The following is an 18,853-nucleotide window of genomic DNA, read 5'->3' as shown; positions in this document are numbered from 1 at the left end:
AGGCAAGATTAGGACAGGAGTGAGTTTCCTCCACATCAGCTGCTGAGTAGATTAGATGGGAGCACTGAGTCCCACAGGAAGGAATTTAGTGGGGGGAATTTGCTGGGATTATAATATGCATTATGAATATCATTCATTTCGGTGTTTTACTTTCTTTATTGAGCCCTTGTCCTTAGAGTCTGCCCCCTGTTTACAATTGCACAAATGCCGGAGTTCTTCCACTTGATAGTGACTTCCTCTGTAACATTGATTCTTATCAGCAAAACCAAAAGAAAGTATGACATGTTTCAGTTTAATGCGTCATCATCTGCCTCTATATCAAAAACAATTGCAAACCCTTCCGCTTAAGTTATTTATTCTGCTTCTAACTACTCCTTTTATGGCAAAGTGGGAGCAAAACTTGTGGACCTCCTAGTCAGGCATCCTCCCAGCCCAAAGAACAGGCCTGATGGAGAAACTCTTCCAGTCTCATGAGATTCAGTGGCGCACAAGATGGAACAATGCTGTCACTTCGCATAAGGCAGCATCGTATGGACAGATTACCCAGGAACCTTTGCAACATTGCAGAATGTCCCTTGCTTGTGCAAAGCTGTGGGGTCTGACTTCAGGGTTGTGAGCACCCCTAATTAGGGTAGAGGCAAATGCACACCCTCCAACACACTGAATCTCAAAACCGGGACTCATATCATTGTGGCTGTGCTCCCATGAGATCACAGAGCCCAAAATATGGACTGGAGGAGGGCCTCTCACATGAGAGCACAGCATGCAAAAATCTGCATTTTGGGGCACCACACAAGATTGTGGCTCTGGAAAAAGCGCTTTTTTGGGGGGGGAGATTGTGGCATGAGATCGCAGCCCAAAATTGCCACCATGCTCTCACGTGAACAAACGGGATGTCCCGGTTTTACCGGGGCACTCGCAGGGTATGCAAATATGGCCCTCCAAGCTTCTCTGCTTGGCTCTTGAGATTCCCTCCCACTCCCACTCCCCAGACCACACCTCCTCTCCCCAAACCATATCCTTCATCAACCCTGCTCTGTACTCTCTTCCATTGCTTTTGCCTGTGTCCTTGGAACCAGGCTCATGCAGAGTTTGTCTGAGGCCCGGGGGTCAAGTCTTGTTCTTGGCATGACAGTGTAACTTCAGCCAGCCACTGGCAGGGGCCCCTAGTCAGCTTAGCCCTCTGAGGCCTGGAGCAAGTGTACCCAGCTCCCCCCTCCTGGCTTGGAACTGTGATCATGTCACAGAGGATGAAGAGGGTGGGTGGGTGGCGGAGGAGAATCCTCTGACTTCTGCTTGGCTGGAATGTACCCTATTGTGCAACAAATAAGAGCCACCCACACCTATTGTTCTGCCCACTTTCCCCCCTGCACTTTAGAACGGAATGCAGCCGGAACCCTCAGCCTGGAAAAGGTTCCCCCACACCCCTACTGTAGGACCACAAGCTGTTTGGGACTCGTCCAGCTCACCCAAACTCTCTGTTCCTCACCCCACACAATTTTCTCTGTATTTTCACTTCCTTTTCCATCCTCCTTTCCTTCCGATTGTGTCATCCAGTTTCATTCGGGACTTCCTCCACCTACAGCCCATACTGTCTTTAAATATACCATATTTTTCTGTGTATAACATGCCTCTGTGTATAAAACACCCCCTATTTGGGGGGATGCAAAATTAAGAAAATGGGGGGGGGAGATTGCCTTCAGTTGTTCAGCTTCTGGGGGGGAGGATTGCCAAGTCTTGTTGAGCTTTTTTTTTTGGGGGGGGGGGGAATTGACGAAAATCACTCAACCACACACTTCGCAAAAGCCACCCATCGTATGTCCCTGTGCCAATCGTCCACCCTAGTGCCGCAGTGACAGCCAATCAACAACAGCCCTTGTCGCAGCCACCAATAACACGCCAAATAGCCGATGACAATCTTCACATCGTGGCAGCAACCAATCCCACGCCCCCCTATGCAGTATCTGTCTATAAGATGACCTCCAATTTTTAGCATAATTTCTTAATAAATAAACCTTGTCTTATACACGAAAAAGTACGGTATATCATGCATACCAAGAAAAGAAAAAAACCTCCAGGATAAAATGATTTTGTACCATCTGTACCTAGAAAACGTTAATCCACAGCCAGAATATTTTCAACACAGCATCTGAATCTATAGACATTTGCCCATAATGGATGCATCTCTATCTCAATGCCTATCCCAATTATTTGCAGAGGATGAGAATTGTAAGGTTGGGAAGGGGAGGAGGAGAATATTTCTTCCCTGATCAGAGTTTTGGGATAGCAGAGAACCCTCAGCTGATCTCTGCCATGGAAATAAGGCTCTTAGTGGCTACCAGCCATGATTGCCAATTTCTCCCTCCAACCACCGGAGGCAGGATGCATTTGAATACAGGCGTCCCCGTCACTTACGTGCAATTGACTTGCATGCAACCACATGTATGCACAGCGCCAGAAAATAATTAAATAATCCAATTCAAACCTGGAAATGATGGGAGAGAGCTGGAGAGTCCTCGTGGCTTGCGAGGAGACCCTTCCTAGAGCCCAAAGACGATGTCAGTGAGGGCTGAAGAAGCTCTGAAGAGACTGGAGATGCAGTGGGGCTTTGTTTATGCTGCTCAGCCTCCCCGCCTAACAGCTGGTGTGTGGGGTAGCACAGCAGTAGCAACCACCATTTTCCCACATGTCTTCCAGAATCCTGCCGGCCCCAGAGCTTCAATTCTAGTTGCGGGTCATTTTTGGATCCGGTGTTTTTTTGTCTGGATTGAAGAGAGAGGAAAGTCCCAGGTTCAGTCCCTGGCATCTCCAGACAGGACTGAGAATGTACCATTTGAAATTTTGGAGTGTCCCCATGGGTCAATGTACAGTATTGAGCTAGATGGACCAGCAGCTGGACTCAGTATAACAGAGAGGAAATATGCTCCAGTCCAACAGACAAAAAAACTCCTGCAAACATGTTGGGATCTGAACATCAGAATTTGACAAAATAGAATACTGTACCATGCAATAAAAAAATAACAATAATAATTTTATTTTTTATACCCTGCCCCTCTGGATGGATTTCCCCAGACACTCTGGGCGGCTTACTGCATACATAAAACACAGCAAAATATCAAACATTAAAAACTTCCCGATACAAGGCTGCCTTCAGATGTCTTCTGAAAGTTATGTAGTTCTTTATCTCCTTGACATCTGAAAGGAGGGTTTTCCACAGGGAGGGTGCAATAGTTATGTAAAACAACTTTGTATCATGAATATGAACCAAGTATGGAGAATATTGAACTGGTACATTCTTTGTGTATGTTACACATTGTATAGATTGCTTATAATAGCTCACTGAAGGAGACCCATGGACAAAATACATTGGGTTTAGTTATATTTAGGTTGATTGTGTCAATTAAAATTTGTTTGCAGGGTTGGTGTTTTTACATAGGCAGCTTCCTATGTCGAGAATCATAGTCCATAACCTCTGGAGGGCCCTGCCTTGGCCTCTGCTGCATAAGTGCATCCTTCTATCTGTGGCAACAGGCAGGCAGGAGCTGCTTCTCCTCCTCCAAAATTTGCACCTGAAAAGGTGAGATTTGATTCTCTCCACTTCTCCTCAAAGGCCTCCATCTCCCCCTGCTGTTTCCCGCTGGGAACTACATCTCCAAGTTTGCCGGAGCACACAAGGACTGCCCTCTACTTGCTCAGTAGTAGAGATGTGGGTAGGGGATTCAGTTCACATTTAAAGCCAGATCTATCACATGCACACTTTCCAAAACAATGAGAAATGAAACACCGTCATCTTTTGAAATCCATTCTTACCTGAATTTTACAATGCAATTCTCCAGCCAAGCAGTGTTTACAAAAATGCATAGCCATGGCAAAAGCGTGCATAAAAATGAATATATAAGTGAAAATATCAATCAGAAATGCATTATATTAGGAGACATTGCTTGCACACATTTGTACACCAGGCAAAACTGCATGCGAAAATCTGTTAGGTAAATTTGTACTAAAACGCTGAAGAATTTTCGGGAGTTTTTAAACACACCTACAAATTGCTGCAAAAGTGTGCAGAGCTGAACTTAAAGTTGGAAAAATGAGAAACTGAGAGAACCAAAATGGATGGATCCTTCTATCCCTGTTCAGGAGGACTAGTCCTGATGGCATCAGCTCACCAAGGTCTGAGGGAAGAGATCTGTTTTTTGGCTATTTGGTTTTTAAACTGGGTATGGGGATGCCTGGGACCGCCTGCATGTGAAAGCATGGCTTTGACCCCTGTGGTGGCAGGAGCAAATGAACATTTCTGAACTCATGTTTTCCACGGTAACATTGAATGGGGGGGGGGAGTATTCTCATTGTGCAAGAAGATGGGCAGGTGGGAAGGAGTGTTTAGCTCTTTATTCTCCTTCTTCCCTGCAAATGGGCTCTAGCCTAGTGGATACAGTATCTGCTTTACATGCAAAAGGTCCCTGGTTCAATCCCCGACAACTCCAGGTAGGGCTGGGAATGGCCCTGTTATAAAATCCTGGAAAGCGGTTGCTGTTCAGTGTAGGCAATACTGAGCTACAGTGGTCTGACTCTGTACAAGACAGCTTCCTATCCAGCCTTGTCATTCGTGCCCCATCCTCTGGTCAGGCTTCTATCTGGTCCCTGGAGCTGGTCAGGAAACTAGTAAAGAAGGGCCGGGGGTGAGGCATGAAGGTATGTGGAGGAAGGTGGAGGGTGTAGGGAAGAGGGCATTAAGTAAAGACTATACTGAAAAAGCAAAAGGAACCCCAGTGGCTCAAAAACCTGACAGCTTCTAAATTATTCACTAACATGGTGTTCCTAAAGGTAAGGGTAAAGGGACCCCTGACCATTAGGTCCAGTCGTGACCGACTCTGGGGTTGTGGCGCTCATCTCACTTTATTGGCCGAGGGAGCTGGCGTTCAACTTCCGGGTCATGTGGCCAGCATGCAGTGGCGTAGCGTGGGTTGTCAGCACCCGGGGCAAGGCAAGTAATTTGCGCCCCCTAACCCGTGGATTTTAGCACTCAAGTGCGAGCGCGCCCCCCCAGATGTTGTGCCCGGTGCCGCCGCCCCCCCTGCACCCCCCACGCTACGCCACTGCCAGCATGACTAAGCCGCTTCTGGTGAACCAGAGCAGCGCACGGAAACACCGTTTACCTTCCCGCCGGAGCGGTACCTATTTATCTACTTGCACTTTGATGTGCTTTCGAACTGCTAGGTTGGCAGGAGCAGGGACCGAGCAGCGGGAGCTCACCCCATCGTGGGGATTCGAACCTCCGACCTTCTGATCGACAAGTCCTAGGCTCTGTGGTTTAATCCACAGCGCCACTGACTCTTAAATAAGCTGTGAGGATGGTCTGCTTCCTGACGAACAGTAAGTCACAGTTTGGACCCCCAATGGCTGCATATGACAGCTCGGTTTTTAAAGACTTTCTCACATGTGCTCATGTTTCAATGAACAAACAGACTTCTCTTTAAATAAGCATCAAAGTAGGGGCCATTTGCTGCTTCCATCATTACTGCTGCAAAATTCAGTCAGTTAAATATTTGTGCCCCATTCACAAATATTTCACTGCATCGTCTGTGTGTTCATGTCTTGCTTGTGGGCTTCCAATAGGCATCTGGTTGGCCACTCTGAAAACTGGATTCTGGGCTAATGGGCCTTTGGTCTGATCCAGCCTTGTCTACTGTCTTTTGCCAGTTAAGCCAAGGTGCTTTTGCACCCAGCTTCAAAAAGAAAAGCATACAGTTCCTTAAAATGCACTCCAAAAACCTCTATTATGACTGAAATACGTAAACATGAGCAAAATCCATCAATCAGGTGAAAGCCAATCATTGGACAACCAGAATTGCTATGTGGTAGCAATACTGGTGGATTGTTTTGTTCTTTAACCAGAAAGGGGGGGGGACTCCCCCATTGCTTTTAAATGTATGCAGTGCTACTGCAGTGTAGGATAGTGTGGATTATTTAGCATTACCTAGCAATTTATAATAATCCAGGAGTTATGGCAGTGATGGTTGTTATGAATACAGGGGCATTATAAAGCATGTCCCTATTTTCATCTATGAAATGTTATCAAAAGGTATGGTATATCTGCTTAGCCTGCTAGATATGACGCCAGCCTCTTGTTTAGCAACGGGAATCACAGGAAGCTGCTCTGTACAGAGTTAGACCATTAGTCTATCCTGCTCAGTACTGCCTGCATGGACTGGCAGTGGCTCTCCAGGATTTCAGATAGCAGTCCTATCTGGGGATTGAACATGGGACTCTCTGTGTGAAAAGCAGATGCTCTGTGGCTGAGCTATGGCCTTTCCCCTGCAGTTCCCCTAGCCTGCCTTCTCTGACCTGGTCCACCGCACTGAGTAGCAAACAAATTCCAGATCCCCCTCTTCTGAAGTAAAGATGTGCCAGTCTGGTTTCACTTCTGCAAACTGAAGCTTTAGTCGCGCGTCGCAAATGCTTGGATTTGAGCTGTGGGCGCCTTTTCTCTCGAAAGGAGAAGTGAGACCCATCTCTCGTGGAATTACGCTTGACATTTTGCGAGTTTCTCTGGAAAGAAATGTGGGTGGAAATACATGGGTAGAATCCTAGGGAAATCCACACTGGGGATGGAAGTGTATATATTCACACAGCTTCGTCCCCAAGGACACACTCTCCAGCTTCTAGAAAGGCAGCAAGACAGAAGAAAGCTCCAGACCTTGAGAAGAAGCCAACCATGGGCAGTCTGAAGACCGCATTCCTGATCGCCCTCATCCTGACTCTCTCTTATCAATACACAGAAGGTGAGCACGTGGCACTTTCCTCTTATTATGTATATGTGTGTGCTTGCTATAATATTTAAGAACTATAAAGCCCCAGAGTGTCTTGCACTGGGGAAACCCAGCAGATCGCAGGCTGAGGTCCTGGCATCTCCAGTTAAAGAATCTCAGCTATCAGATTCTTGGCAAGCTGGTGTTGAACGGTGGCTTAGTGCTCATACATTGGTGTGCATGAGTGCTAGAGAAGGGGAAGGGACCTCTGTCTCATAGAGCTGCAATGAGCGAGAGAGTAGACCATGCCCCAGCTAGGGTCAAACATGCAAGTGGTGTTTGCCAACTGATTAGAGGCAGAAGGGATCAGTGCATTGCTAACAGCAGCTCAGTGGGAAGATGGAGCTCTTCACAGCATGGAGGTGAACATGGTCACCTGCCGTCAAGTGTCCATGAAGCATCTGTTAAATTTTAGCACAGCGACAGGGACTGCAAATCCAGCAACCCCAAGTGTAACTGAATCAGCGTTCCACCTAACGGCTTCCTCTCCAACGTGCTGTGTGTATAGAAAATGTCTTTGGGAGGTTTGCTTTGGTAGCTCACAGCATGCCTGTTTCATCTTGCACTTCCTGGTTAACATTCCAGCAGGGTATCAAAGTGACTCTGCTACCAGACAGCTATCCTCTGTCCTTAGGAGGAAAGCACCTCTGAATATGCAAAGGAGCATCGCTGAGTAGACATGCGTGAGATCAGGCTACGTCCTCAATGACAGTAAATATGAGTGTTGTGTCATAATAATGGCCATAATAATGTTCCTCTCTTCTCTCCTCTTCCCCCACCACCTTCAGCACTGCGTCCTCGGATTCCATCAGACTGTTGTGAGGGATATAGGATGGGAGGACACATTCCCCGCAACAGAGTGCAGAATTACTACAGGACTCCCAGTGATTGCCGCTTGGATGCTGTTGTGTGAGTACAGAATGCCACTCCTCAATTATGTGTTCTCCTAACATTCAAATAAGGACACCTAGGTGGCCTTGACTGGGGTTGAGGGTGTCAGAAAAATCATCTCTCATTCCATTAAATGGCATTTCATGAAGTTTCTCAAATTTGTGTTGAGCTGCAGTCGGAGCATTTGTTGAACCATTTGTGATGAGACCAGGCAAGTGGAGGTTTTGGGGAAAATAACAAGTAAAAAGAAGCCTCTGAGAGTTCCAGAGGTTCCTCTGAGCTGCTTTTCTAGGACTTGATGGGAAGAGTTGGCCCCAGGGAAGGGATGGACAAATCTGTCAATTTCAGAGAGAGAGAGAGAGAGAGAGAGAGAGAGAGAGATCAACAAGGGTTTGGGGGCAGGGGAGAAGGTAAGAGTTGGAGAGGAAGAACAGCCAAAACACAGAGAAAAGGAGGATAAGCATTGCTGCCCCTGCAACAGATAAAAGTGGGGCCACCTGCCTCCATATGTGCCCCTCTGTCAACTATTGCAAGGATGAGGAACCTCAACCCAAGCTTCAAGTGCCTCTTTCTCCAGGCCTCTTTCTCCAGCCCTCAGGACATTTCCTAGACCAAGGCCCTCTCCAGCCCCATTTTGCATCTTCTTTGCGTCTGGAATGAACCTGCCATTGAACAGGGACCATGCTTCTTGATTGCCTGGATAGAGGATGTGACCATGTGTGGAAATCTCTGGCTGTGGAGAAAGAGCCTTCTCAGTGGTGGGGTTGGTGGCTTCCCCCAGGAAAGTGCCTGTTTTTGTGTCATTTCAATGCTGGCAAATACCTTTAGGGGTGTTTCTTTTAAAAAGATTTCCCAGGCTTTTAAATCATTTGCTTCAGTTTCTTTTTCAGTACTGCTCTTTTAGGTTCTGCTGATGTTAGTATCACGCTGGCCTGCTTTAATTGTGTCCTCCAGCTATCCCACTGTGTTTCCACCTGCCCTGTCCTGTCACTGTGCCCCCTGATCTGGCCCGCTGCTTCAGGTGTCATGGAAGATACTATCCCTTTGTGTTCAAATAGAATTCAACTGTAATGAAAAAACACAGTTTGTTCTGTTATGTAAATTGATGTTGCTTTGTTCTGTTGTTTATATATGTCATTTTGTTATTATATAAAAATGACAAAAAATACATGGATTAAACAGCGGCCAGTCAGTGGGGAACAGGTGACATTTTGCGCACTTCAGGAAGTGAAATCACATCTAGGGCTGGCCCTGTGGATTCCTGCACTTCCAACAGCTAGTAGATCTTCTACACAAGAGGAAGGGAAATATGATTACAGGAGGCATACGCCAAGAGATCGTTTCTAAACCAAGTTATTTTGCCTTTTCTCTACAGGTTTGTTACCAAGATCGGTAGGCGTGTCTGTGCTAATCCCAGGATGTCATGGGTGAAAAAATTAATGTCACAGCTGAGAGAAATTAAACCATAATTTTGGAGAACCAAAGAAAGAACCTCCTCTGAACAGGAAGGAAGACAAAGAGCCGCTATCCTTCTTTCCAGTATCTCTGCTTCCTTCTGCTTTTTTGCCACTCACAAGCAAACATCTATAAGCATTTAAACAGCACTGAAAACAGTGTAGCTGTGGCCACTTATGCACTGTTAGAAATGGAACATCAAAGAAGAGGATACCAATTTGCATAAGGAATATGTATACATGTAAATTAAGATATAACTGTTATAGTTTAACTAGAAATACAGTGCATCTCACCATTGTGGGGCAGGCTGTGATTTGGTGGTAATTGGGGATGGGCAACTACAAGGCCTCTGCTCCTTTCTTTTTTAAAGGTTCTTTTAGAGTCTTCTGAGGAAGGGTAGTATATAAATGTAATAAATAATAATGATAATCTTTAACTGGAATAGGTTTAAGGAGATGTATCTCCTCTGACAACCCTTCAAATATAGAAGGGTCCATCAGATTACGTATATAGGCTAGTTAATGCTATATGTTTCCTGATTTCCTCCCAAAAATCTGGGAATTGTAGTTTGTGGCATACTAAGAAATGCCTCACTCTTTATTCAGTGACATTTCCCAGAATTGCTTGGGCTGGAAACCACAATCATTAGACCATGGTCAACACTGCTTTAAAACTGAAGTGTGGACACAGACATGGTCATGGAAGGAGCAGAATAACGACAGAGTCTTTGAGGGTCCCTTCTCCACCGTTTGCACTGTGGCCTTTCTGAATTCATTCATAAAATTAGCTAACACCAGATTATGTATGAAACCATCAATAGCAACTGGCAAGCAAGCTGTATTTATGACTGTCATATATACTCAATGCCGCTGCCATCGCTGGGCTATTGATGCCTCCTTGCTTCCTTGGCCCTTCCTGGCTTCCTCCCTCTCCCCCCATTTCTTCCCTGCAAGAACCTGAACTGTCCAAAGCAGCTCTCAAAGGGGGTCTTTCTCCTCCTCCTCCTCCTCCTGCTGCTGCTGCTACAGAAATTAAGCTGAAGACTTCTTGGAGCAGGACCTTTTCCATGCTTGGCAAAGTCCCTCCTGAAGGAAGCCTGGCACCAGCCTCAGTCAAGAAGACCTTTTGTTCTGTTAGGCTGCAATTCTTCCTGCTGACTGACATTAGCTTAAACTTTCCTATGTTTATGGAAGTTTTAAAGAAGAAAGATGGAATATAAGCTTAAAATAATAAAGATTTTTTTTTTCAATTTATTCGATTCATTCATTCATTCATTCATTTACTCACTAACAGCATTTGTAGGCTGCCCCTTAACAAAAAGTTCTCTGGGTGGCCTTCAGTAAATGGCATTCACGATCCTTGGTGTCATCCCTTCAAGCTTGCCCAATTCTGGTCTTCTTCTTTTTTTTAAGCACAGAAGGCACCTACAAAATTTTAAGTGCCCAGAGTCTTCTGAACACTTACTTTGGTGTCACGCCCATAGATAAAGGTAAAGGTGAAGGGACCCCTGACCATTAGGTCCAGTCTTGAATGACTCTGGGGTTGTGGCGCTCATCTCGCTTTACTGGCCGAGGGAGCCGGCGTACAGCTTCCAGGTCATGTGGCCAGCATGACTAAGCTGCTTCTGGCGAACCAGAGCAGCGCACGGAAACGCCATTTACCTTCCCGCCGGAGTGGTACCTATTTATCTACTTGCACTCTGACGTGTTTTCAAACTGCTAGGTGGGCAGGAGCAGGGACCGAGCAACAGGAGCTCACCCCGTCGCAGGGATTTGAACCGCCAACCTTCTGATAGGCAAGCCCTAGGCTCTGTGGTTTAACCCACAGCGCCACCCACGTCCCATAGATAATGCATGGCTTACTTACTTCACAGGCACAGGAAAAAAGCCCTGTTGGTTCAGATCAGAGGCTCGTCTAGTCCAGCATCCTGTTCTCACAGTAACCAACCTCACACATCTTGGGAAATCCACATGCAAGACAAAAGCGCTTTCCCCAATAGAATTCTTTAGAAACTGGTATTCAGAGGCATGTTGTCCCCAATAAGGGAGACAGAACATAGGTATTGTGGCTAGCGGCTATTGATAGCACTCCCCTCCATGAATTTATTTAATCCCTTTTAAAATCCATCCAAGTTGGTGACCATCACTGCCTCTTGTGGAAGTGAGTTCTATAGTTTAACCATGGGGCGTATGAAGAAATCCTTCCCTTTTTTCTCTTCTAAATCTCTCAACATTCAGCTTCACTGGATGGCCCTGAGTTCTAGTGCTATGGGAGAGGGAGAGAAATTTCTCTCGGTCCGTTTTCTCCACACCATACATAATTGTATAGATCTCTAAGATGTCCTCCTCACTCACCTTATTTTTTAAACTAAAAAGCCCCAAATGTGATAACCCTTCTTCATGGGGAAGGGGTGTGCCCTAGCCCTTTGATAATTTGGGGGGTTTGAACCTTTTCTAGTAATGCAATGTTCTCTCTGCTGTCTGAGCATCATTTTCCTCTCTCTTCTCCCTCACTCCAACTTGCAGTGAACCTGAGAGTTTGCTAAGCTTCCCTTCATGCCACCCAAATCCAAACTGTAAATGCCACTAAACTTCTTTGAGTTGCATCCCTTCTATAAATTGTATGGCTGGATCTGTAACTTGACATAGTAAGGGGAGGGGGGCATCTCTTCCAAGGGAATGAAAGGAAGTGATGATCTGGGCACCACAGTTCAAGAAGGACACTGACAAACTGGAACGTGTCCAGAGGAGGGCAACCAAAATGGTCAAAGGCCTGGAAACGATGCCTTATGAGGAACGGCTAAGGGAGCTGGGCATGTTTAGCCTGGAGAAGAGGAGGTTAAGGGGTGATATGATAGCCATGTTCAAATATATAAAAGGATGTCACATAGAGGAGGGAGAAAGGTTGTTTTCTGCTGCTCCAGAGAAGCGGACACGGAGCAATGGTTCCAAACTACAAGAAAAAAGATTCCACCTAAACATTAGGAAGAACTTCCTGACAGTAAGAGCTGTTCGACAGTGGAATTTGCTGCCAAGGAGTGTGGTGGAGTCTCCTTCTTTGGAGGTCTTTAAGCAGAGGCTTGACAACCATATGTCAGGAGTGCTCTAATGGTGTTTCCTGCTTGGCAGGGGGTTGGACTCGATGGCCCTTGTGGTCTCTTCCAACTCTATGATTCTATGATTCTATGATTCTATGATTCTATGATTCTATGATTCAGTTGGATGACCGTGGTCATGACTACCAAGCCTAGGAGGGAACTTGGCAGAGACATGTACAAATGCTATCCATTAGATGGCACCAAACGTCAGGCTACAAAGCACAACTTGAGGGAAATATGCTAGCAATAATCTTGCATGTTTGTTTCCCTGTTGAGATATTGGGTGCAATCGGATGGTGATTCAACCCATATTCTCCTGGTTTTTCATGGTGATTTCAGATGATGCTGTCGTTTCCTGGTTTGGGGCCTCATGGAGCAAATTGCTTTTGTCTTTAGCGCTAATTTAGTACTTAGGTTCCACCTGCCACTAACCCTTGGGGGCAGCCCTTGGGTTTGGTTTGGAAGCTCCAACTGGGGCCAGACTGCTGGGGGGGCATCTCCAGCATTGGAGAACAAATAATAAAGTAGAACAGAACAAAGCCACCACTGATACACTAGGATTGTGTCAAGAACATGTTGCAGAATATACCTGCAGTAAGCACTTCAGTGTGGAGGTGCTCAAAGCAGCACAAGGAGCTGCTTCTCCCTTGAGAAAGCTTGCTCTTGCATCTATGCTTTTTAGCAAATGCAGTATTGGAACTGCATATCTCCAGAAAGAATATGCATCTCCATCCTAGGAGTGAGAAATGATGGCCTTTCTGAACTGGAGAAAATAGGGAGAAAACAGTGAAGTCTCTGTTTAGACAATCTGCAGCGGGATCTTCTTCTGATCTATAGCGAAGGTCACAACATGCTAAATATGAATTGAATAATCTATATTCTGCAAGAGATGAATTCAAATTGGCATATTTGCAGCAGTCATAACTGCAGCAGAGCTATTAGGAGAGAGGCTGGGTATAAATTTGGCTTACTGCTTATAGTAAAAAAAAGAAAAGAGGATTTTTATTCCCTTGATTAATGATGAAAGTAATATGGTATACAGTATACAACACCAAAAGAAATAAAATTAGAATGTTAAATGATACAGGAAGCCTAAGGATCCTATCAGGTGTGAGTGTGAAAAACATTTCTTGAAGCTGGTTCTCCTGCACCTAGGAAACCCTTCTAAAACCACTGTAGTTAAGCCCACTATAGAAGAATTGCTGATAAAATTATTGGATCTGGCTGAGATGGCAAAGTTAACATGTTTAATTAGAGAAATGTCGTTACTGGCATTTGTTAAGGATGTGACATTTCATATGAACTGGTAATGAAAATGAACTGGTAATGTCAGGATTTGAATATTGAAAGAATACTGGTTTATAGAAGATGGAATGGTTGGATTTTAAGTTGTTATAGTAGAAGCCACCGAAGCCACTGCCTGCTGCTTCTGGCTTTTCAGGCAAATGAAGTGTTTTGAGTCTGCTGGTAGCACTCTAGCAAAGGAAGTGGACTGAACAGGTGACCTTGCTCTATGCAAAGAGGCGGTTCCTCTGAACTCTCCACTAGAGCAGTTATTTTTTCTCTGGAAATTGCTCCGCTTGTTTCCTCGAAGCCCTGGAGTGAATCAAAAGACAATCAACAACCCCAGGCAGAGTTAGGAGTTCAGTTCTTAAGAGGAGGAATTGGATGGGCACCAGGGTTAGGCAAATCTGTCAAGTTCGCTTTTAAAAAAAATCCTCATAGGAATTCTTCAGCATTTTAGTGCAAATTTCTTCCAATAAATGTATTAAAATGCATAGCATATAGGGCTGCCATACATCTGGATTTCCCCAGACATTATTGGGATCTCAAAGGCGAAATTGATGTCCTGGAAGGATTTCTGAAAGGCGGCGCTTTGTCCTGGATCTTAGGCAAGTCAATAGAAAAACCACAGCGTGTTTTTTTTCCCTTTTCATTTTTGTAAGAGAAAGCTCAACAACTTTCAGGGTGTCCTGGTTTTTACTTTTTGAAATATTGCAACACTAGTATAGTAACAAACAAAATCAATACCCGCCCCAATAGTTTAAAAGGCCATACTGTAGATTAATTGGCCAAAGGCCTGGGGGAAGAGAAAGGCTTTTGCCTGGTGCATAAAGATTTGAAATGAAGGCACCAGGTGAGTCTCTCTGGGGAGAGCATTACACAAGCAGGGAGCCACCACAGAAAAGGCCCGTTCTCATGTTGCTGCCCTCCACACCTCCTGTGGAGAAGGCACATGAAGAAGGGCCTCAGATGATGATTGAGGGTCAGCTCATAAAGTATTGTGGTCCTCAGCCATTTGATATACACATTTTTGTAAGCGATTTCTCTCAGTACGATGAAATGTCATGTGCTACTTTTCACTAGCATATTTACACTTACCCACTAATATGCATTTTCGTATAAACTGTTCAGTTTGAGAACTGCATTGCAAAATTCACATGTTTGAGAACTGCACTGCAAAATTCACATTTTGACTACATTTGGATCTTGCATTGTTTTGGAAAGAGTGAATTTGATTGATTTGACCTCCAATGTGAACTGAATCAAATTTCTCCCCCCCCCCCCATCCCTAGCCTCACATACCTGAAAGACTGAGTACTCTCATATAGACCAAACCGGGAGGTAGAGAGCCTCTGCTGCCCCCAGAGGCTGGAGGGGTGGTTATCCATAGCAGAGACTTCTAACTGGTGGCCCCCCAAGCTCTGCAACTCTCTCCCTCTGGATGTGAGTCTGAAGAGCATGTGCCTTTCCACCCATGCATTTGGGGACTGGTGAATGTGAGTTTGTTCTTTTGTGTATCTAAGGCTGCATTGTTTTGTTTGAATAGAGATTTATGCTTTTAAGTTTTGTATTCTTATTCTTACTGCTCCCTTTTGTGTAGGGCAGGTAACAAGCCACATTCTGCAGTGGAGATTGTGGTAGCAATGGTGAATTACTGCTTAAGTATCTGAGCTCTCTAGGACACCTGATTCTGGATGCAATGCTGAAATCCGTCTCCTGAGAGTTGGCAGCAACCCTTCCCATTTCAAAAGGCTAAGAACATAAAACACTTGTACTTACCTTCCTCAGACAGCTATAGCCTTAGTTCCCTTTTCTTCTAGACTGACTTCTCCACAAACCTGTTTCTGACCACCATTATGCTCTTCCTCAGCCTCATTGCCTGTCGTTTCAAAATATTTAACTTCCCAGTTCCTTTCAGACAAGCTGAGTCGCTTTACATTTCCCAGCACCCCTTCCCGGGGGGGGGGGTGTCCCTGACCCTTCTCAGGGCTCATCTCTAATGTTGCTTAATGTGGGTGGTGAGCTTCCTGCACCTCCACTGATTCTCTGTTGTCCATATGAAGTCCTCTTCCAAATCACCACATTCCCATGATTCTAGTTCCTTTTCCAAGTATCCCTGGTATTAGGCAATCCAGATTGAGGGAGGGGAAAGTGTGGGAAGGCAGTGATTTGGGGGAGAACACCATATTGTTTTGTGCCACCCCAATTTCCAAGCGATGAGAGACCCCTGGGGTTACAGGCACTGGCCCCGGTTCAGGTTCCTTGGAATGAAGGTCAGCCGAGACTGTGCTGTCTTTAGGATAGATGGTTTTATTCACAAATATACACAACCTGAACATAAGATGGAGGGGCTCACAGCATTAACAACCCAGCAGATCTTGCTTCCCCATCAGTCACAGCTTTGGATCCAGCAACGATCAAGCATGGCTCTATGTCTCCAGCTTCTAGCCTGCTTCCAGCTCACACACCACACTGGATATTGTTCTCCTACCTAGCAGTTAGGTGTTGGGGTTGAGGAAAGGCCCATCCAATAGCCTAGTGAACGCCATCACTTAGCTATAGCTCGTGCACCCTAATTTGTTATTTTGCGGTTGCTTCTTTTGAGGAAATGCAACCTTTCCCCACCCCTGCAGAGCAAGCCCATCAGATTGATTTAGGGCAGCAGCAAAATAATGTAGGCTACCTCACTGCCCCAGACTCTACAGCTTTTGGAGCATTTTCTTTTGCCTTCTGGTGCAAAATCAACCTTCACCCTCACTTCCTTGCTTTCCTTCCCTCATAATTCCCACAGACTGTGTGTGTGTGTGTGTGTGTGTGTGTGTGTGTGTAATGGGGGTGTCCCTGGCAGCCCCCTCCCTTCCACAGGCCAGCCTGTGCCCCTCCCTTCCAAGTCAAAGTGCATTGTCCCCAAGGCCAGTCAAGTTATTTTGGCCAGAATAACCTTTCCCTCCCATGGCTTCTTTGGGCAGGATATAAATTCAGTTATTAGCCTTGCACTCAAAGGCCCATTCCCAGTTTTCATTTTAACAGCCTGATATAGTTGGGGGAAAGGCATTTCACTGCAGCTATGAAACAAATGGGAGTCAGAAACTCTTGCTGACCTTGCTGATCTACTGCAAATTGGTCTACTTACTGCTTACCCCTCATGCATGGTGAAGCTTAAGGCTGTCTGCAAACCCATTTACTTGGGGTGTAAAAGCTGCATTGGACAAAGTGAGACTTACTTCCCAATCCACATATGTAAGACTGGGCTGTAGGGATTGGCAGCCCCACCCTTGGCTGTGTAGGTTAGCAAACAGCAGATCTGCAAGGCGGAATGAGGAAGACAAGTTCAGATGTGGTGCTGGTGTAAACAGAACCATCAAAGTCAGATGGGTCTGCAGGCTACACCATGCTTTGTTTTGGCCCACAGAGATTTCAAGGCTGAATAGGGGAGCTTTTCTCAGCTGGAAGGCTGGACAGCAACCTCATGCCAGCTCATGGTTGCTAGGAACCAGAGACAAAGGAAGGGGACACAAGGCATCTTTGTTGGTTCCCCTATTCTTGAGGCATCCGGGTAGACCCACAGAGCTTGCTCAGAACTGAATGCAGAGCAGCAACACGTCAGACAGAGATTTCCAGAAAAACCTCAGAGCCTAATGCAAAAACACACAAATACCGCTGACAGGCAAAAAAAAGGGAAAATGTCTCTTTTTGATGAAGAACAGGCTCACGCTTTTAAGAACAGGTTTTGCTTATTGAGTTTTCAGACATAACAACATACAAGCCGAAGAAATGGTTAGGAAACAAAGAATAGCAACTATTTGGGGAATAGCAACAATATTGCAGTCGGGATAAAACAGAGCAAAAGGTTTGGCACACTTTTGCAGACATTGTAATGAAAGAGTCCATGAAGGGACGTTTCACTTCCAAAATGTCCCTTGAAGGACTTTGTTTCATTACTATGTCTGCAAAAGTGTACCAATATCATATCAAGTGCACCAATATCAACATATCAGTAGGGCAGCCTCACAGTACACAGAGACCTGTGTCGTCGGGGGCTTCTGCCACACTCTGTTTTTATTGATAAAGGATATAATCAGAAACCATACAATGTTTGGATCTAGGTTTGATTCTGCTATCCCTGCATGGATTTTTCCTAATTTCCCCAGGTGGCGTAATTTACTTTTAGATGTCCAGATGAGTCAACTTCCCCCCTGCTTTGTGCCTGTGGTCTGCCAGGGAGCAGCTGTTGATGCCAGGAGACAGGCAAAGAACATGCCACCTGCTAGCATTTGCATAGGCGCTGACTCCATGGGGCCTGAGGGGGCCCGAGCCCCCTCAAAAATTCGTTTGGGGGGGCTCAGCCCCCCCAATAATTTAAGAAATTTATTAGTTATATTATGCTTTGTAAAATCACAAAATTATGTTGGTATTTTTTATTTTCCTTGTTTGACGATAGTTAACTTTTAAAATACATTCAGTAATGAGTTAAAACAAAGCCACTCCCGATCTCGACCCATCAACAATCTCGCGGGGCTGGCGTCAGCCCCGCTAGAAGCGGGGATTCCCCCTAGCTCATTAATATTCATCGCCCACGGCGGCAGCCAATCGGCTGCCGCAAAGGGCGGGCCCTCACAGGTTCACTTAAGGTCGGGGCAGCCCGGGGCTCGCCCCTTTCGTTCCCCCAGCAGCAGCGGTTTGGAGGTCTTGGGCCCCCCCAATATTTTTTATAAGTCGGTATGGGGCCCCGCCCCCCCAATATTTTTTATAAGTTGGCGCCCCTGAGCATTTGCTGCCTGAGTAACGGTGAATCTAAGGAGCCCAATGCACTTGTGGCTGTGGTGTTGTGCTGACACAAGGTGCTGGATGGGTGTATCATAACATGCGTGGCTAACATATACAAGCATACTTAAGGTAGGTTTCTCTTGAGATATCACTTCCTACCCTGCCTTTGCCAAGACTCCAGTTATGGGGGGAGACATCAGCTGGGATGGAGTCACAGGGAGGAATCCCTTCACCTGCCTGTGGATTCTATCCTGCACAATAGTGGCTGGTGCCTGCTGGGACTGGCAGAACAGAAGACAGGGTGCCAGGGAGAGCTACTTGCTGACCACATGGTTGGCCCAGGATGCTTTGCTACATGAGGGAAACCCCTGCTGCTACCTCGTGTTCTCTGCCTCCTCCTGGAGGCAGCCTGGCAAAACCCTAGCTTGCTGAAGACAGTGAAAGGGAGAAAAGGAGGCAGGCAGCTGTCTTTGTTTGCAGTATCCAATGCTGAATAATTGCTGAAGCTAAGCCAGAGATGAGAGTAACTGGGCCATGGTTCAAATTCTTT

General features: G+C 45.8%; 1 long non-coding RNA gene across 1 annotated transcript; it reads left to right on the top strand.

Annotated features, from left to right (window-relative positions):
- The first annotated feature begins 6,469 nt into the window (after positions 1 to 6,469).
- LOC309347654 lies at positions 6,470 to 10,398 on the top strand. Its single transcript, XR_014159004.1, has 3 exons — positions 6,470 to 6,782; positions 7,598 to 7,718; positions 9,076 to 10,398. It is a non-coding gene; the product is annotated as an uncharacterized lncRNA (long non-coding RNA).
- The last annotated feature ends 8,455 nt before the right edge of the window (positions 10,399 to 18,853 follow it).

The sequence above is a fragment of the Podarcis erhardii genome (assembly GCF_964252035.2).
Source record: "Podarcis erhardii genome assembly, chromosome: 7".
Classification (NCBI taxonomy): Eukaryota; Metazoa; Chordata; class Lepidosauria; order Squamata; family Lacertidae; genus Podarcis; species Podarcis erhardii.
This window is presented reverse-complemented; position numbering and strand designations above follow the sequence as displayed.